The 19,690-nt window shown below is 40.4% G+C and overlaps 1 protein-coding gene across 1 annotated transcript in view; it reads left to right on the top strand.

Moving 5' to 3' along the window:
• The first annotated feature begins 15,509 nt into the window (after nt 1-15,509).
• The window catches only part of LOC311135279 (transcription factor SOX-6-like), a 180,539-nt gene continuing 176,358 nt past the window's right edge, over nt 15,510-19,690 (top strand). The window contains exon 1 of the mRNA XM_084169236.1: nt 15,510-15,805. The gene's annotated coding sequence lies outside the window, so the exon portion shown is untranslated. The remainder of the gene's footprint in view (nt 15,806-19,690) is intronic.

Genomic DNA, 19,690 nt, shown 5'->3' with positions numbered 1-19,690 from the left:
CACAGTTGACAGTGCATGTCAGAGCAAAAACCAAGCCATGAGGTCGAAGGAATTGTCCGTAGAGCTCCAAGACAGGATTGTGTCGAGGCATAGATCTGGGGAAGGGTACCAAAAACTTTCTGCAGCATTGAAGATCCCTAAGAACACAGTGGCCTCCATCATTCTTAACTCCGACTCCGACTCTGTTCTCCTCTTATTCCTAATATGACATACACTTTATAACACTATATTATCACTCCCTGTTAAATCATTACATCTCTAAACTATTCCTGCTTTAATAATTCAACCAAATTCAGACCATATGAAAATATCATAACCCCATGATAATAACCAATTAAGTACTTGCCTATCAACATAGATATTTACCACTCTAAACATCCACACAGTGGGGGAAAAAAGTATTTAATCAGCCACCAATTGTGCAAGTTTTCCCACTTAAAAGTTGAGAGAGGCCTGTAATTTTCATCATAGGTACACGTCAACTATGACAGACAAATTGAGATTTTTTCTCTCCAGAAAATCACATTGTAGGATTTTTAATGAATTTATTTCCAAATTATGGTGGAAAATAAGTATTTGGTCAATAACAAAAGTTTCTCAATACTTTGTTATATACCCTTTGTTGGCAATGACACAGGTCAAACGTTTTCTGTAAGTCTTCACAAGGTTTTCACACACTGTTGCTGGTATTTTGGCCCATTCCTCCATGCAGATCTCCTCTAGAGCAGTGATGTTTTGGGGCTGTCGCTGGGCAACACGGACTTTCAACTCCCTCCAAAGATTTTCTATGGGGTTGAGATCTGGAGACTGGCTAGGCCATTCCAGGACCTTGAAATGCTTCTTACGAAGCCACTCCTTCGTTGCCCGGGCGGTGTGTTTGGGATCATTGTCATGCTGAAAGACCCAGCCACGTTTCATCTTCAATGCCCTTGCTGATGGAAGGAGGTTTTCACTCAAAATCTCACGATACATGGCCCCATTCATTCTTTCCTTTACACGGATCAGTCGTCCTGGTCCCTTTGCAGAAAAACAGCCCCAAAGCATGATGTTTCCACCCCCATGCTTCACAGTAGGTATGGTGTTCTTTGGATGCAACTCAGCATTCTTTGTCCTCCAAACACGACAAGTGGAGTTTTTACCAAAAAGTTCTATTTTGGTTTCATCTGACTATATGACATTCTCCCAATCCTCTTCTGGATCATCCAAATGCACTCTAGCAAACTTCAGACAGGCCTGGACATGTACTGGCTTAAGCAGGGGGACACATCTGGCACTGCAGGATTTGAGTCCCTGGCGGCGTAGTGTGTTACTGATGGTAGGCTTTGTTACTTTGGTCCCAGCTCTCTGCAGGTCATTCACTAGATCCCCCCGTGTGGTTCTGGGATTTTTGCTCACCGTTCTTGTGATCATTTTGACCCCACGGGGTGAGATCTTGCGTGGAGCCCCAGATCGAGGGAGATTATCAGTGGTCTTGTATGTCTTCCATTTCCTAATAATTGCTCCCACAGTTGATTTCTTCAAACCAAGCTGCTTACCTATTGCAGATTCAGTCTTCCCAGCCTGGTGCAGGTCTACAATTTTGTTTCTGGTGTCCTTTGACAGCTCTTTGGTCTTGGCCATAGTGGAGTTTGGAGTGTGACTGTTTGAGGTTGTGGACAGGTGTCTTTTATACTGATAACAAGTTCAAACAGGTGCCATTAATACAGGTAACGAGTGGAGGACAGAGGAGCCTCTTAAAGAAGAAGTTACAGGTCTGTGAGAGCCAGAAATCTTGCTTGTTTGTAGGTTACCAAATACTTATTTTCCACCATAATTTGCAAATAAATTCATTAAAAATCCTACAATGTGATTTTCTGGAAAAAAAAATCTCAATTTGTCTGTCATAGTTGACGTGTACCTATGATGAAAATTACAGGCCTCTCTCAACTTTTAAGTGGGAAAACTTGCACAATTGGTGGCTGATTAAATACTTTTTTCCCCCACTGTGTGGATGTTTAGAGTGGTAAATATCTATGTTGATAGGCAAGTACTTAATTGGTTATTATCATGGGGTTATGATATTTTCATATGGTCTGAATTTGGTTGAATTATTAAAGCAGGAATAGTTTAGAGATGTAATGATTTAACAGGGAGTGATAATATAGTGTTATAAAGTGTATGTCATATTAGGAATAAGAGGAGAACAGAGTCGGAGTCGGAGTTAAGAATGATGGAGGCCACTGTGTTCTTAGGGATCTTCAATGCTGCAGAAAGTTTTTGGTACCCTTCCCCAGATCTATGCCTCGACACAATCCTGTCTTGGAGCTCTACGGACAATTCCTTCGACCTCATGGCTTGGTTTTTGCTCTGACATGCACTGTCAACTGTGGGACCTTAAATAAGTGTGTGCCTTTCCAAATCATGTCCAATCAATTGAATTTACCACAGGTGGACTCCAATCAAGTTTTAGAAACATCTCAAGCGTAATCAATGGAAACAGGATGCACCTGAGATCAATTTCGAGTCTCATATCAAAGGGTCTGTATACTTATGTAAATAAGGTATTTCTGTTTTTTATTGTTAATAAATTAGCATCATTTTCTAAAAACTGGTTTTCGCTTAGTCATTATGGGGTATTGTGTGTAGATTGCTCAGGATTTGTATTTATTTAAACCCTTTTAGAATAAGGCTGTAACGTAACAAAATGTGGAAAAAGTCAAGGGGTCTGAATACTTTCCGAAAGCACTGTATATACCCCTAACTGTCACACCATCCTTCGCTTTGGCTCCCCTTCCTGTTCAGCTCAGGTGTTCGGCATTGCCGGCCTTCTAGCTGCTGCCGAACCTGCTGCTGGCAAACGCCCTTCACTCATCAAACAGAAATACAATGAGTATAGTAATAGGCCTAGCAGATTGCTTTCATACCAATAAAAAACAACAGTCAAACCGTACAATCATTGCCATCCGAACAGCAGATGACGAGGTCACATGTGATCCAAATAAGATACATTTAACTTTTCATGATTATTACTGCAAATTATATACTTCTGAGAGAAAATATACGGATGCATAACTCCATTCCTTCCTAGAGGGAATCTCGCTACCAAAACTATTAGAGACCGACCAAGATCTCAACTTCCCCTTCACTCCTGAGGAGGTCCTAGCGGCAATTATCTCCATGCCACCTAACAAGCCTGCAGGCCCAGACGGATTTCCCAGAGAGTTCTACAAAGCTTTTTGGCCCAGTTTAGCCCTATTTTCATGCCAAAGCTGGATGATTTTAGCAAAAACTGAGCTCTCCCAGATTCTATGTACACAGCCCGCATTACAGTGTTGCTCAGAAAAGACAAGGACCCTCTATCCTGCTTGTCCTTCCGGACAATAAGCTTGTTGGATTTCGACTACAAAATCATTACCAAATTGCCCGCCAAAAGACTAAACACTCTTCTTCCCAAAATAATTCCCCAAATAATAGAGACATGTACTCTTCTGATAACATTCGCTGTTTTGATATTATAGATCAAGTAAATGCACAGAAGAAACATGTACTGCTGGCTTCACTGGATGCTGAGAAGTGTCTTAGAAAAGTTCAATATGGGCCCAAACTTTATTAAATGAATTTAGTCCCTATATTCTCATCCAAATGCAATGGTGACTACTAACGGTCTGAATTCTGAAATCTTCCCTTTGGGACGTGGCACAAGACAAGGATGCTCGCTGTCCCCCCTGCTCTACTTGTTGGGGGAATAATACACTGAATACACTGCCCGTTCCAATGGAAGACAGGGGTTTCTGAATTGCCTTTTCAAGGAAAATTATCTCCCACTCCTGGATCTAATCAAGAATGACCTCCGAACCTGGATCTCCCTCCCAATTAGCTTAGTCAGAAGAATCACTGTTATCCGTATGAACATCCTCCCTAGATTGAACTATTTATTTCAGATGCTCCCATGCTATCTCCTAGTTTCTTTTTTTCAAAACAACCAACCAAAGCATCACCAAATGTATATGGGGCAATAAAAAACCTAGGATCAAGTTCTCCACTCTATCGAAACCGGAATCTAAGGGTTGTCTTGCTCTTCCATGCCTTCAATTGTACTACTGGTCTGCCCAAATCTGCAACATGCTAACATGGATCATAAACAGACAAGACTCAATGTGGATTCAGATAGAGGACCAATCCTGTGGTTCATTGGCCCTCAGCTCAATTATATTTATTAATAACTTTAGTGAAGTGGACAACATAGCCAAAACCTTTGTGATTTGCAGCACCCTACTAGCATGGAAGGACTGTAAGAAATACCTTGGCATTTCCTCTCAGATATGCTCTCACTCGCCTATAGTATGCAACCCAGACTTGCTAAAAGCTTTGAGTGAAGCCAACTTTAATCTTTGGCATACTCTAGGGATCAGGACCTTTTCAGACCTGTTTCATCAGAACACAACTACACTGAAATCCCTTCAAGAGCTCTGCAGTGAATTCAATGTGCCAAGAGCTCAGCTGAATGAAGTTCAGACCCTTCTTGCTACAGCACAATCCATCAAAGGCAAAATCTCCTATATCTATAGACTCCTTTCTGAGAATGTGGGCTCCTCCTGGGATATCTGGGAAAAGGACCTTTGTCTGACTATCAGTGATTAGTTATGAGACTCCATAGAATGAATACAGACATATGTCCTGATTGTAAAAGATGTACCTCTGAAAGTGGAACCTATATGCATGTATTTTGGAGTTGTAGAGAGATTACCAGATTTTGGCAATCTATACATACTGCTGCTGCTGCTGAGCCACTCCTTTGTTGCCTTGGCCGTGTGTACAGTTTGATATGAACCTGTGTCTCTATCTTCTTAATGCCCAGCAGGACATTGTTCTTGAGCCAGACAGAGAAAATGTGTTTATGACTATCACATACTTTGCTAAGAAATGTATTCTCCTACTGTGGGCTTCTAATTCTTCTCCTACATTTAAAATGTGGACTGACCCGATTATTGACTTTCTTCCTCTTGAAAAGCTCACTTATGACCGCCGCAAGAGACAGCCCAGGTTTGATAGACTCTGGTCTCCACTACTCAACTATATTTCAAATTGGACAGATTGATTAGGGAAATGAGTGTATATACATGTTGTGTAAGGTGCTGTAAAAACGAATTATTTGCTCATTGTCTTAGCTAAAGCTGGAAATAGCTAACATGATCACAGACAGTGCTGCTGCAAATTTGTTTGTTTTGCTTTATATTTTATTGTATTATTTATGTCTGCCACATCTGTGAATGTGGAATGTGTTTTGTTTGTTGATTGAAAAACAAGAAAACGTAATAAAACTTTAAATTGAAAAAAGAACAGACTCTGAGCAGCCAAAGAGAGCAAGTTCTGGGTCAGGTTCAATGGCCCTCTCATATTACCTTTGAATACCAATCAAAGATGTTCTTCCAAAAATTATTAAGTATGGGGCAGAGCCAAAAAATATGAGATAATGAACCCTCTGAGGTGTTACATTTGTCACACAGTGAGGAGACCTGGGGGTAAGTTCAATGTAATTTTGTTTTGGAGTAATGAAGTCTATGCATGACTTTCTATTGTATCAATTGATATCTGGCATTGATGGAACAGGAGTGAATTCTAGACAGGGCTTCTCCCCATAGATCATCTGAGATATTTATATATTTAACTCTTTACCTCAGGTCTCCTTGAAATGACTAATAGAGGCCTCTGTGTAGTTGGAGAAAAAGGAGTCAGACTTTGAGATGAGGTGTTTTGAGTTGGGAGGGCGCTGTAGCAAATCATTAAACGAATGTTGTACAGGGAGGGTATCAACATTTTGAATCTTCCCATTGATATAGTGTCTGACTTGTAAATAATGGAAAACATTTGAATGGGAGAGTTTTAATGTATTCTTTAATTGGATGAATGATGCTAATTGCTTATCTATGTATAAGTCTTCAATTGTGGCCAGTCCCTTCTCCTTCCATTCAACAAACACCTTATCAGACCGAGATGGAACAAAATAATGATTTAAGCATATCAGGAGGTATCAGGCACCTTATCAACATGCTTCATCTCTCTATGTTTTGTTTTAGCTTTGCAACCAACTCACTGTAGTTCAGCTTGAAGATGAGCTTTGGATTTCTAGGTATTTTTAGTCCCAGGTAAGTTAAGTGGTCATGCACCACTTTAAATTGTATCCTCTCTAGCTCACTTGCTGTAATATTATCTGAGATACTAGTAGGTTAGGGACAGAGGCTACTGGGTCTGAGAGGTATAGAAGCATATCGTCTGAATACAGTGAGGGAAAAAAGTATTTGATCCCCTGCTGATTTTGTACGTTTGCCCACTGACAAAGAAATGATCAGTCTATAATTTTAATGGTAGGTTTATTTGAACAGTGAGAGACAGAATAACAACAAAAAAATCCAGAAAAACGCATGTCAAAAATGTTATAAATTGATTTGCTTTTTAATGAGGGAAATAAGTATTTGACCCCCTCTCAATCAGAAAGATTTCTGGCTCCCAGGTGTCTTTTATACAGGTAACGAGCTGAGATTAGGAGCACACTCTTAAAGGGAGTGCTCCTAATCTCAGCTTGTTACCTGTATAAAAGACACCTGTCCACAGAAGCAATCAATCAATCAGATTCCAAACTCTCCACCATGGCCAAGACCAAAGAGCTCTCCAAGGATGTCAGGGACAAGATTGTAGACCTACACAAGGCTGGAATGGGCTACAAGACCATCACCAAGCAGCTTGGTGAGAAGGTGACAACAGTTGGTGCGATTATTCGCAAATGGAAGAAACACAAAAGAACTGTCAATCTCCCTCGGCCTGGGGCTCCTTGCAAGATCTCACCTCGTGGAGTTGCAATGACATGAGAACAGTGAGGAATCAGCCCAGAACTACACGGGAGGATCTTGTCAATGATCTCAAGGCAGCTGGGACCATAGTCACCAAGGAAACAATTACGCCATGAAGGACTGAAATCCTGCAGCGCCCGCAAGGTCCCCCTGCTCAAGAAAGCACATATACAGGGCCGTCTGAAGTTTGCCAATGAACATCTGAATGATTCAGAGGAGAACTGGGTGAAAGTGTTGTGGTCAGATGAGACCCAAATCGAGCTCTTTGGCATCAACTCAACTCGCCGTGTTTGGAGGAGGAGGAATGCTGCCTAAGACCCCAAGAACACCATCCCCATCGTCAAACATGGAGGTGGAAACATTATGCTTTGGGGGTGTTTTTCTGCTAAGGGGACAGGACAACTTCACCGCATCAAAGGGACGATGGACGGGGCCATGTACCGTCAAATCTTGGGTGAGAACCACCTTCCCTCAGCCAGGGCATTGGAAATGGGTCGTGGATGGGTATTCCAGCATGACAATGACCCAAAACACACGGCCAAGGCAACAAAGGAGTGGCAAGGCAAGCAACACTGAAGCATGCATGAGAGCATCAGCTGTTCCAGACGACTGTGTGATCACGCTCTCCTCAGCCGATGTGAGTAAGACCTTTAAACAGGTCAACATTCACAAGGCCACAGCACCAGCATGCACTGACCAACTGGCAAGTGTCTTCACTGACATTTTCAACCTGTCCCTGACTGAGTCTGTAATACCAACATGTTTCAAGCAGACCACCTGCCTAAATGACTACCGACCCGTAGCACTCACATCTGTAGCCATGAAGTCCTTTGAAAGGCTGGTCATGGCTCACATTAACACCATTACCCCAGAAACCCTAGACCCACTCCAATTTGCATACTGCCCCAACAGATCCACAGATGATGCAATCTCTATTGCACTCCACACTGCCCTTTCCCACCTGGACAAAAGGAACACCTATGTGAGAATGCTATTCATTGACTACAGCTCAGCGTTCAACACCATAGTGCCCTCAAAGCTCCTCACTAGGCTAAGGACCCTGGGACTAAACCCCTCCCTCTGCAACTGGATCCTGGACTTCTTGACGGGCCGCCCCCAGATGGTAAGGGTAGGTAACAACACATCTGCCACGCTGATCCTCAACACAGGGGCCCCTCAGGGGTGCGTACTCAGTCCCCTCCTGTACTGCCTGTTCACCCATGACTGCATGGCCAAGCATGACTCCAACACCATCATTAAGTTTGCCGACGACACAACAGTGGTAGGCCTGATCACTGATAACGATGAGACAGCCTATAGGGAGGAGGTCAGAGACCTGGCTGTGTGATGCCAGGATAACAACAACCTCTTCCTCAATGTGATCAAGACTAAGGAGATGATTGTGGACTACAGGAAAAAGAGGACCGAGCACGCCCCCATTCCCATCGACGGGGCTGTAGTGGAACAGGTTGAGAGCTTCAAGTTCCTTGGTGTCCACATCACCAACAAACTATCATGGTCCAAACACACCAAGACAGTCGTAAAGAGGGCACAACAAAGCCTATTCCCCCTCAGGATACTGAAAAGATTTAGCATGGGTCCTCAGATCCTCAAAGAATTCTACAGCTGCACCATCGAGAGCATCCTGACTGGTTGCATCACTGCCTGGTATGGCAACTGCTCAGCCTCCGATCGCAAGGCACTACAGAGGGTAGTGCGTACGGCCCAGTACATCAATGGGGCCAAGCTTCCTGCCATCCAGGACCTCTATACCAGGCGGTGTCAGAGGAAGGCCCTAAAAATTGTCAAAGACTCCAGCCACCCTAGTCATAGACTGTTCTCTCTGCTACCGCACGGCAAGTGGTACTGGAGAGCCAAGTCTAGGTTCAAAAGGCTTCTAAACAGCTTCTACCCCCAAGCCATAAGACTCCTGAACAGCTAATCAAATGGCTACCCGGACTATTTGCATTGTACCCCCCAAACCCTCTTTTACGCTGCTGCTACTCTGTTTATTATCTATGCATAGTCACTTTAACTCTACCTACATGTACATATTACCTCAATTACCTCGACTAACCTGTGCCCCCGCACATTGACTCTGTAACGGTACCCCCTGTATATAGCCTCGCTACTGTTATTTTACTGCTGCTCTATAATAATTTCTATTTTTTACTTAACACTTATTCTTTTTACAACTGCATTGTTGGTTAAAGGCTTGTAAGTAAGCATTTCACTTTAAGGTCTACACCTGTTGTAGTCGGCGCATGTGACAAATAAAATTAGATTTCATTTGATATTATCACATGGAATGTGCACGGGCCCCATGATGGGAAAAAAAGCATAACGTTCATTATATATCCCACCAGGGGCAAATCTTGTGTTTTTAGATAGAATTCAAACTACATTAGATCAAATCCAGACAGGAACTATTATTTTAGCATGTGACCTAAATCATGCATTCGATAAGATTGAAAGACGTAGTAATAATAAAAAGGCAAATTTAGGGCGCCTCCAAAGAGACTCTACATCTCTACAAATTATTTACTAGAGATTACTATTCCCAACTACAAAAGACTATTCCTTTTTTTCTCAAAGTAAGAAAAGCTATTCAAGAATTGAGTACATTTTATTTCCAAAAATGCACTCAACAACTTACTAGATTCAAAAATTCATGATATAGTGATATCGGATCATTCTCTGGTATCATGCTTAATTACACCTATTGAAAATACACTTAGTGACAGAATTTGGAGAATGAACAGAACGCATCTTCTGGACCCAAAACGTATTAAATACGCAAACGAAAAAATAAAAACCTTTATTATTACAAATGTAGACATAGAGGATGGAGAAAAGCCGCCCCCGATATAATGTAGGATGCCTTTAAGGCGTTCATTAGGGGAAATATAATCTCATACTCAGCAAAAGCAGAAAAAATAATATTAAAGAAAAATGTATTACTATCTTTAAAAAAGCTCATAGAAAATATTTACAAGGTAAAGATGAAAATAAAACTCAAATAAAGTATACTTAATGGCAAATAAACCTGGTAAATATCTTGCTGCTCTCCCAAAATGAATACATGCTAAACTAGTTATAATTCTAATATATAAAGATACAAATGTGGTAATTAGAAATAACAACGTGATCTATGACAATTTTTAAAGCTTCTTTGAAAATGTATATAAATCTGAATTAAACAACAGTTGGATGGATCCTATAGCCTTCTTAGACTCAATAACCCTGAAGCAATTATCAGCAGACAAAAAAAATATTATTAAAAACAGAGATCACCAAAAAAAAAAGATATTAGATACCGTTAAAAACATTCGCGTGGAGAAAGGCACCAGGAATGGATAGCTTTCCTATAGAATTCTATTAAACATTTTGGGACAAAGTAGCGCCCCTATTTACACAAATGACAACACACATGTCACTCAATTCAGTACATCCCAGTTCCCTGTATCAAGCAGTTATTTCAGTTATATTAAAACCAGGAAAATCTGGAGAGTCCCTTACCAATTATAGACCCATAAGTTTAATAAACTGTGACAATAAATACGAACAACGCTTACAAGCAATAGAATGGCAAAAGTATTACCAGAATATTACCATACTTGATACAAATCAATCAAACAGGGTTGATTAAAAATAGACACTTACAAGAAAATGTTTCAGTTTAACACAATACGCAAAAAAAACAAGATATAGATTTATCAATAATGGCGGTTGATGCAAAAAAGGTATTTTGACCATCTCGAATGGCCTTTTCTATTAAAAACTTTGGAAAAGTAACATTTTCTAGCTGAATTAATAAATGTAATATTTTTTTTGTTTGTTTAAATGTCCTAAAGCTAAAATATATACAGTACCAGTCAAATGTTTGGACACACCTACTCATTCCAGGGTTTTTCTTTATTTTTTACTATTTTCTACATTGCAAAATAATAGTGAAGACATCAAAACTATGAAATAACACATATGGAATCATGTAGTAACCAAAAAAGTGTTTAAAATCAAAATATATTTGAGATTTGAGATTCTTCAAATAGCCACCCTTTGCCTTGATGATAGCTTTGCACACTCTTGGCATTCTCTCAACCAGCTTAACCTGGAATGCTTTTCCAACAGTCTTGAAGGAGTTCCCACATATGCTGAGCACTTGTTGGTTGCTTTTCCTTCACTCTGCGGTCCGACTCATCTCAAACCATCTCAATTGGGTTGAGGTCGGGGGATTGTGGAGGCCAGGTCATCTGATGCAACACTCCATCACTCTCCTTCTAGGTAAAATAGCCCTTACACAACCTGGAGGTGTGTTGGGTCATTGTCCTGTTGAAAAACCAATTATAATCCCACTAAGCCCAAACCAGATGGGATGGCGTATCGCTGCAGAATGCTGTGGTAGCCATGCTGGTTAAGTGTGCCTTGAATTCTAAATAAATCACAGACAGTGTCACCAGCAAAGCACCCCTACACCATAACACCTCCTCCAATGGGAAATACAAATGCAAAGATCATCCGTTCACCCACACCGCGTCTCACAAAGCCACGGCGGTTGGAACCAAAAATCTCAAATTTGGACTCCAGAACAAAGAACACATTTCCGGTCTAATGTCCATTGCTCGTGTTTCTTGGCCCAACAAGTCTCTTCTTGTTATTGGTGTAGTATTAGTTTCTAGCAATTCAACCATGAAGGCCTGATTCACATAGTCTCCTCTGAACAGTTGATGTTGAGATGTGTCTGTTACTTGAACTCTGTGAAGCATTTATTTGGGCTGTAATTTCTGAGGCTGGTAACTCGAATGAACTTATCCTCTGCAGCAGAGGTAACTCTGGGTCTTCCATTCCTGTGGCGGTCCTCATGAGAGACAGTTTCATCATAGAGCTTGATGGTTTTTGTGACTGCACTTGAAGAAACTTTCAAATTTCTTGAAATGTTCCGTATTGACTGACCTTCATGTCTTAAAGTAATTTGCTTATCTTTGCTTATTTGAGCTGTTCTTGCCATAATATGGACTTCATCTTTTACCAAATAGGGCTATCTTCTGTATACCCACCCTACCTTGTCACAACTCAACTGATTGGCTCAAATGCATTAAGAAGGAAAGAAATTCCACAAATTAACCTTTAAGAAGGCACACCTGTTAATTGAAATGCATTCCAGGTGACTACCTCATGAAGCTGGTTGGGAAAATTCCAAGAGTGTGCAAAGCTGTTATCAAGGCAAAGGATGGCTACTTTGAAGAATCTCAAATATGAAATATATTTTGATTTGTTTAAAATGTTTTGGTTACTACATGATTCGATATGTATTATTTCATAGTTTTGATGTCTTCACTATTATTCTACAATGTAAAAAATAGTAAAAATAAAGAAAAACCCTTGAATGAGTAGGTGTGTCCAAACTTTTGACTGGTACTATGCAAATAATACATTATCTGAAGAAATTGCTTTAGAAAGGGGCACAGGACAGTGATGTCCCCTCTCCCCCCTCCTGTTTGCACTGGCAATTGAACCGCTTGCATAAAACATTTGACAGGACCCAAGCGTAACAGGTATCAGTATTGCATGAATATGAACTAAACTTATGTGCAGATGATCTCCTGATATACCTGGCCAATATTGAAAACTCAATGCCACCTTCATTAAAAATATTTTCAGAATACTCTACACGCTCAGGATATAAAATGTACGTGAAAAAAAATGAAATAGTGGTAATGGGAAAAATAAATAGAATAACTCGCAATCTACAGGGCTGGTGTGGCTGGGCTGGTGTGGTTACACGTGGTCTACGATTGTGAGGCTGGTTGGACTTACTGCCAAATTCTCTAAAACGACATTATGGTAAAGAAATTATCATTCAATTTTCTGGCAACAGCTCTGGTGGACATTCCTGCAGTCAGCATGCCAATTGCACGCTCCCTCAAAACTTGAGACATCTGTGGCATTGTGTTGTGTGACAAAACTGCACATTTTAGTGGTCTTTTATTGTCCCCAGCACAAGGTGCACCTGTGTAATGATCATGCTGTTTAATCAGCTTCTTGATATGCCACACCTGTCAGGTGGATAGATTATCTTGGCAAAGGAGAAATGCTCACTAACAGGGATGTAAACAAATTTGTGCACAAAATTTGAGAGAAATGAGCTTTTTGTGCGTATGGAAAATGTCTGGGATCTTTTAAACATGATCTTATAAACATGTTGTGTTTATATTTTTGTTCAGTATACATATTCCCAAAGCATTTTGATATGCTCCGTGCTATCCGGGATCCTTAGGATGTCCCTACCCCATTGAAGTTGAAATGTAAAATGGTTAAGGTTAGGTAAGGGTTATGGTTAAGGTTAGGGTATGGGTAGGGGTTAAGGTTAGGGTTTAGGGTATTGGGCGTCCCAAGAATCTGGATTGTACTGACCATTTTGATACATCTCCCAAAAGTGTGCGCGTTACTGGGCGGTGATCGTAGACACGCTGGTAAACTTGAGCTGAGCTGTCTACGTTTACCACAGGGTGGCGTAAGAGTAACTTTATTTTTTCTACAATTTTACCAGGCATATCTTCAAACGCCACTCATTTAAAGTTTCAACTCCAAATGCCCCTATCAATAGTCTAGTAATCCATCATCTTTGAAGGAAATAAATAACCCATGTCTCGTATTTTAAGATATGATTGAATAGGACAACCAAATAGCCTACATTTCCGTTTTTAATAGGCTACAATTAATTTTCCAATTTATATGAATATCAAATTAATATAAATTCGATAATTGCTTAATAGGCTATGGGCTGATTTACAAAAAGCTTTGGCCGTGAACATGCATGCATTTGGAATGTTTATCTTATTCGTTAAGATACATTGTTCTGAAATATTACTAATTTAGAATATAGCCAAACATTTAATCATGTGATAGCTATAATTATTCGATAAGCATTGAAGCAACAATGTCGTCAACATGTCATGATATTCTTAACGCTTGATCAAATTCAATTTTGATCCAAAAGTGAAACGCCTCCATTTGTTTATCTTTTACAAACAGCATCATACAAACGAATTAATTAAACAAGTCACCCGGGAACCAATATTTGTTTTAGATAGCCACTCAACGAATGTGTGCCATGAAAGGCATTGACATTAGACAACGCAAATCTGGTTGCATTGAAGTTGCAAAAGTAGCGATAGTCTAATTTCCTTGTCAATTAGTTTCGTTATTATAAGAAGCAGATTTTACAATTCACATATTAAAAATAACCAAAAGGAAAACTTGTTTTACTGAAAGCAAACGAGTCATAGCAGTTCTACACTGTGGTCGTTGTATTTTGAAGCAACATTTTTTTTCATTATCTTTATATAAATTCCAATAGACCAATTTATAAAACGTGACACTCTATCTCTTTCGCTCTCTCTCTCTCTCTCTCTCTCTCTCTCTCTCTCTCTCGCTCCTTCTCAAAAGTCTATGTTTGCGTTCTCAGTTTCTCCCGTTGCATCCATCGGGAAGAGGGAGTACTCTCCGTGCCGGACGACACTGAACACTCACACACTTCGCCTCACTTTCAAATTGTTGCAGGACTGGAAATGCTTAAAATACTCAGGATAGCCAAGATTGACTAGCTAACAAAGTTCTCTCGAGCGAAACTCACTTCGCACACGGGAGTTTTAAGTGGCCCATGGCCACACAAGTTGACTTTATTGCTTTCTCCACTGATACAGACAACAACAGTGATGTGATTGTGCTTTGATAACACAACGTGATACCCACAGACTGGATTCATCAAGCCAAGGTAAGAATAGCCATATGTTATGTTGCTATTTCCCAACATTTATATTAATGTGGTGCTTTGACTGGCTGTGGCTGTTTTGTTGCTTCCCAGTCGAAAGCCAATGTGTAGCTTAAGTCCCTGCATCATAGGTTATTAAGAGGTTATTCATTTTTTTTAAATCAGAGATTGATAGGCTACTATGCCTACACGTACATGTTCTTTTAAAAGGGAAAATGTCAATTGAGGCGAGTTTGGTCAGTGAACAAATTACACGTAGCCTAATGATTTGCAACATAAGCCTATTGTATTTGTCATTGCATATTACATTTACAAAATATTGGAATATTTTGTGCCTACGTTAAGTGTTTCAGTCTGAACTACTTTGCTAAACTTTAGTGTTATCAAATGCTTATTTTAACTGTAAACTGATATAATTCCGTGCAATCGGGTTTATGTCAGCACATTTCACTGTAATAAAGTTTAGTCATTTAGCAGACGCTCTCATCCAGAGCGACTTACAGTTAGTGAGTGCATACATTATTATATATTTTTCATACTGGCCCTACCCTGGGCCAATTGTGCGCCGCCCCATGGGTCTCCCGGTCGCGGCCGGCTACGACAGAGCCTGGATTCGAACCAGGATCTCTAGTGGCACAGCTAGCACTGCGATGCAGTGCCTTAGACCACTGCGCCACAATCAGTTTAATACAAGTAGTTTCTTCTGCATTCCATATTAACTTTGCGAGCGAGCCTGCAGCTTGAAGATAGCTGCCTGGTGGTATTGTAGGCTATTGTAATTGGAGGTAGTTTCATGTTCGGCCACATAGTGGTAGCCGGTTACTATTCATCGAAACGACGTGCGATTTTCTGGCCACCGGGACACCACCTCAAGTGTAAATGCCGAGCCTTTAGGAGTTTGTCCACTGTGCGCTCGCGAGTCCGGTTTGCTTCGGCGGCATGTCCAAATCAGAATGAATTTTATTCAGTTCTAATCAACTGGAAAATGGGAATATTGTCGACGCTGCGGAGTAGGGGATGTCTCTCTCACAAGTTTACTCTCTCTCGGGTCACGGAAACTGACCTTAAAAGAATGCGTGGTGAGTCATAAATTAAAATAGACGTAACCCTTCGTTCTAAAACTGATCCATTGGGAGACAATACCGAAGAAACAAGACATTGGTCCCAGCGAGAACACGGTGCGAGGAAAGGAAAAGTTATTGAAGTAAGTTGTTCTCAATTGGAATTCTGATTGCCTAACGTTAGGCTATAGCCTACATTTAACATTTATTTTTTGTGAAAGTTTTCAAGTTGAAAACAGCCTGTAGCGTAGCCTATATACTAGAATACTTTTCTCTATATATTTCCTTTTTGACTTAGGCTATTGTTATAGATGATTGCCAAAGCAATAACTATTATGGTAGCCAATTACGAAATGTCATTTAATTCATTGACATATGAACGTAGCGATTTAGGAGAAGCGTTTATTTAGTCAGGCTTCACACATCATTTCGAATGACATTTAGAATTGTACATCTTGCCTTGCACTTAACAGTATATAATTGTTGTAGGCTATCGTGTGAAGGAGTGACAGTTTCGTTGAGGTCACAGTGAGGATTCGTGGGGTGAACTTGATGCTACGTTTACATGTCAGGGTATAGGAGGACAAGGCGCACTGAAGCATCATAGTCTTTCTGGAAAAGGGAGATAGGTCATCACTTTAGGGTGTTTCCCAAATTTAGACGCACACAAGTTCTCAGAAAATGCGTCTCGGAGTGCTGCACGCCCGGTGATAAGGTTTTGAAAGAGAGCCCTCGCACTCACTGACGACCAAAATGAATGCACGTGCGAGTGATCAGGTTTTAAAACCACTAAAAAGGAAATTCAGTGGATTGTGGCAATATCCGGATCAATGCCACACAGATTTCTTTTTTTTGATCCCTTTAACTTGTTGACACTGAGGTGACACCGATGTATGAAGGACACAACGTTCCACCCCATTTTCCTTCTAAATAACCTAGAATATCATTGAAATGCAGCAGCCTTATTACTATTTGGGCACATTTCAAATCCTTTATCCTGATTTAAATAGTGCCTTTATTCTTCAGCTAAATGTAATTGTCTGTGGTCTAGCCAATTGAGAAGCACATTCCCGTTGTAAGCGAGAGTGTCTGTTTGAAAAACAATCCGACTACGGGACCCTTCGCGGGGGTGAAGTTGATCTCGTATGCCATTTTGTTTTGAGCAGGTGCTGTGGGTTAAAGTTCCCTCATAAGGTAAAGTGGCATTAGAGTGCAGTCCACGTTCAAATGGCAGACTTATAAATAGGATGCCAATTCAGCACATTGTCCTGGAACGGCAGTTATACAAGGGCTGTGCTATCCACTGTCTGAGAAACCTTCTAGTCGCTGCGCACCTGTAGCTCGCCTGCGTTTAGCTATGGACCGTTCATTGGTTGTTCATTCAGCGGTCGTTTCTTATATGATCTGCGCACAAATTAAGCCTCCCTCATCTTTCACACTAAACTTTTACAGTATAGCCTATTAATGATGTCAGTCCCATCAAACAAGTGCATATAGGTTAGCCTTGTAACTGCCCCCAAGTGTAGGCTAACATGTCCAACTATTTAGGCCTATATTAAAACACAGACCTAATATGATAAATATCTTCAAGAAGTAATACAAAAAACACAACAAACCTTGCATTGAGAAAACTGTGACTCATTGTCATTTCATAATTAGGCTATGATTAGCACCAGGCCTGGAATTTCTTGATTTTAGGGGCAAGGCCATTTGGCCTTCAAGAGGTGCCCAATCTGCCAGGGCATGAGGGAGGCGCCTGAAAATTGTATATTATAAACGGAGTGGATTGAGCCCTGAATTCTGATTGGCTGAAAGCCATGGCATATCAGACTGTATACCATGGGTATGTCAAAACATGTATTTTTACTGCTCTTATTACGTTGGTAAACAGTTTATAATAGCAATAATGCTCCTCGGGGGGTTTGTGATAGATGGCCAATAAACCACGGCTAAGGGCTGTGTCCAGGCACTCCGCATTGCGTTGTGCATAAGAACAGCCCTTAGCCGTGGTATATTGGCCATATACCACACCTCCTCTGGCCTTATTGCTTAAATAACCCATTCTTGAAAATATTGCATCTACAGGAGCTAGACCTTACCTCATGGTATAGTTAAGCAATAATGACACTTTTAATTATATATATATATGTGTGTGTGTGTATGTTTATAAATATGTACAGTACCAGTCAAATGTTTGGACTACTCATTCAGGGTTTTTCTTTACTTTTGACTATTTTCTACATTGTAGAATAATAGTGAAGACATCAAAACTATGAAATAACACATATGGAATCATGTAGTAACCAAAAAAGTGTTAAACAAATATTTTATATTTGAGATTCTTCTAATAGCCATCCTTTGCCTTCATGACAGCATTTCACACTCTTGGCATTCTCTTAACCAGCTTCACCTGGAATGATTTTCCAACAGTCTTGAATGAGAATATGCTGAGCACTTGTTGGCTGCTTTTCCTTCACTCTGCTGTCCGACTCATCCCAAACCATCTCAATTGGTTAGAGGTCAGGTGATTGTGGAGGCCAGGTCATCTGATGCAGCACTCCATCACTCTCCTTCTTGGTAAAATAGCCCTTACACAACCTGGAGGTGTGTTGGGTCATTGTCCTGTTGAAAAACAAATGATAATCCCACTAAGCCCAAACCAAATGGGATGGCGTATCGCTGCAGAATGCTGTGGTAGCCTGCTGGTTAAGTGTGCCTTGAAATCTAAATAAATCATAGACTGTGTCACCAGCAAAGCACACCCACACCATCACACCTCCTCCTCCATGCTTCACGGTAGGAACTACACATGCAGAGATCATCCGTTCACCTACACTGCGTCTCACAAAGACGGCGGTTGGAACCAAAAATCTCAAATTTGGACTCCAGACCAAAGGACACATTTCCACCGGTCTAATGTCCATTGCTCGTGTTTCTTGGCCCAAGCAAGTCTCTTCTTCTTATTGGTGTCCTTTAGTAGTGGTTTCTTTGCAGCAATTCGACCATGAAAGCCTGATTCACACAGTCTCCTCTAAACAGTTGATGTTGAGATGTGTCTGTTACTTGAAGTATTTATTTGGGCTGTAATTTCTGAGGCTGGTAACTCTAATGAACTTATCCTCTGCAGCAGAGGTATTTCTGGGTCTTCCTTTCCTGTGGCGGTCCTCATGAGAGCCAGTTTCATCATAGCGCTTGATGGTTTTTGCGACTGCACTCGAAGCAAATGTTCCGTATTGACTGACCTTCATATCTTAAGGTAATGATGGACTGTCGTTTCTCCTTGCTTATTTGAGCTGTTCTTGCCATAATATGGATTTAGTCTTTTACCAAATAGCGCTATCTTCTGTATACCACCCCTACCTTATCACAACACAACTGATTGGCTCAATCGCATTAAGTAGGAAAGAAATCCCACAAATTAACTTTTAACAAGGCACAGCTGTTAATTGAAATGCATTCCAGGTGACTACCTCATGAAGCTGGTTGAGAAAATGGCAAGCGTTTGCAAAGCTGTCATCAAGGCGAAGGGTGGCTACTTTGAAGAAACTCAAATAGAAAATATATTTTAATTTGTTTAACACTTTTTTGGTTGCTACATGATTCCATGTGTGTTATTTCATAGTTTTGATGTCTTCACTATTATTCTACAATGTAGAAAATAGTAAAAATAAAGAAAAACCTTTGAATGAGTAGATGTGGCCAAACCTTTGACTGGTACTGTATATAACTTAAATATAACTTAAAGATGCAATTTGGTTTGTGATTGTGTAGAAAATATAATATAAAACAACGGTTATTATATTTTTCTTTAGATTCTTTGCACTTGGCCTTCAAGACACTTTGCTTTTCAACTTGTTTTCCCCAGAATATATCAGATCTTCAAAATCATTGAAACAGTTGTTGAGGTTCAATCTGCAGTGCTAAGTGACTTGTAAATTATTAAGGCTCAAGTTGTCTTTTAAGAACTCTACGATAAACGCTGATGTCAAATGAGTTGCTATTTGCAGCAGAGTGAAAGAGTTTGCAGG

This window comes from Coregonus lavaretus (assembly GCF_964263955.1).
Source record: "Coregonus lavaretus genome assembly, chromosome: 9".
Taxonomy (NCBI): domain Eukaryota; kingdom Metazoa; phylum Chordata; class Actinopteri; order Salmoniformes; family Salmonidae; genus Coregonus; species Coregonus lavaretus.
Note: the sequence above shows the minus strand (reverse complement) of the source record. Positions and strands in the feature narration are given on the sequence as shown.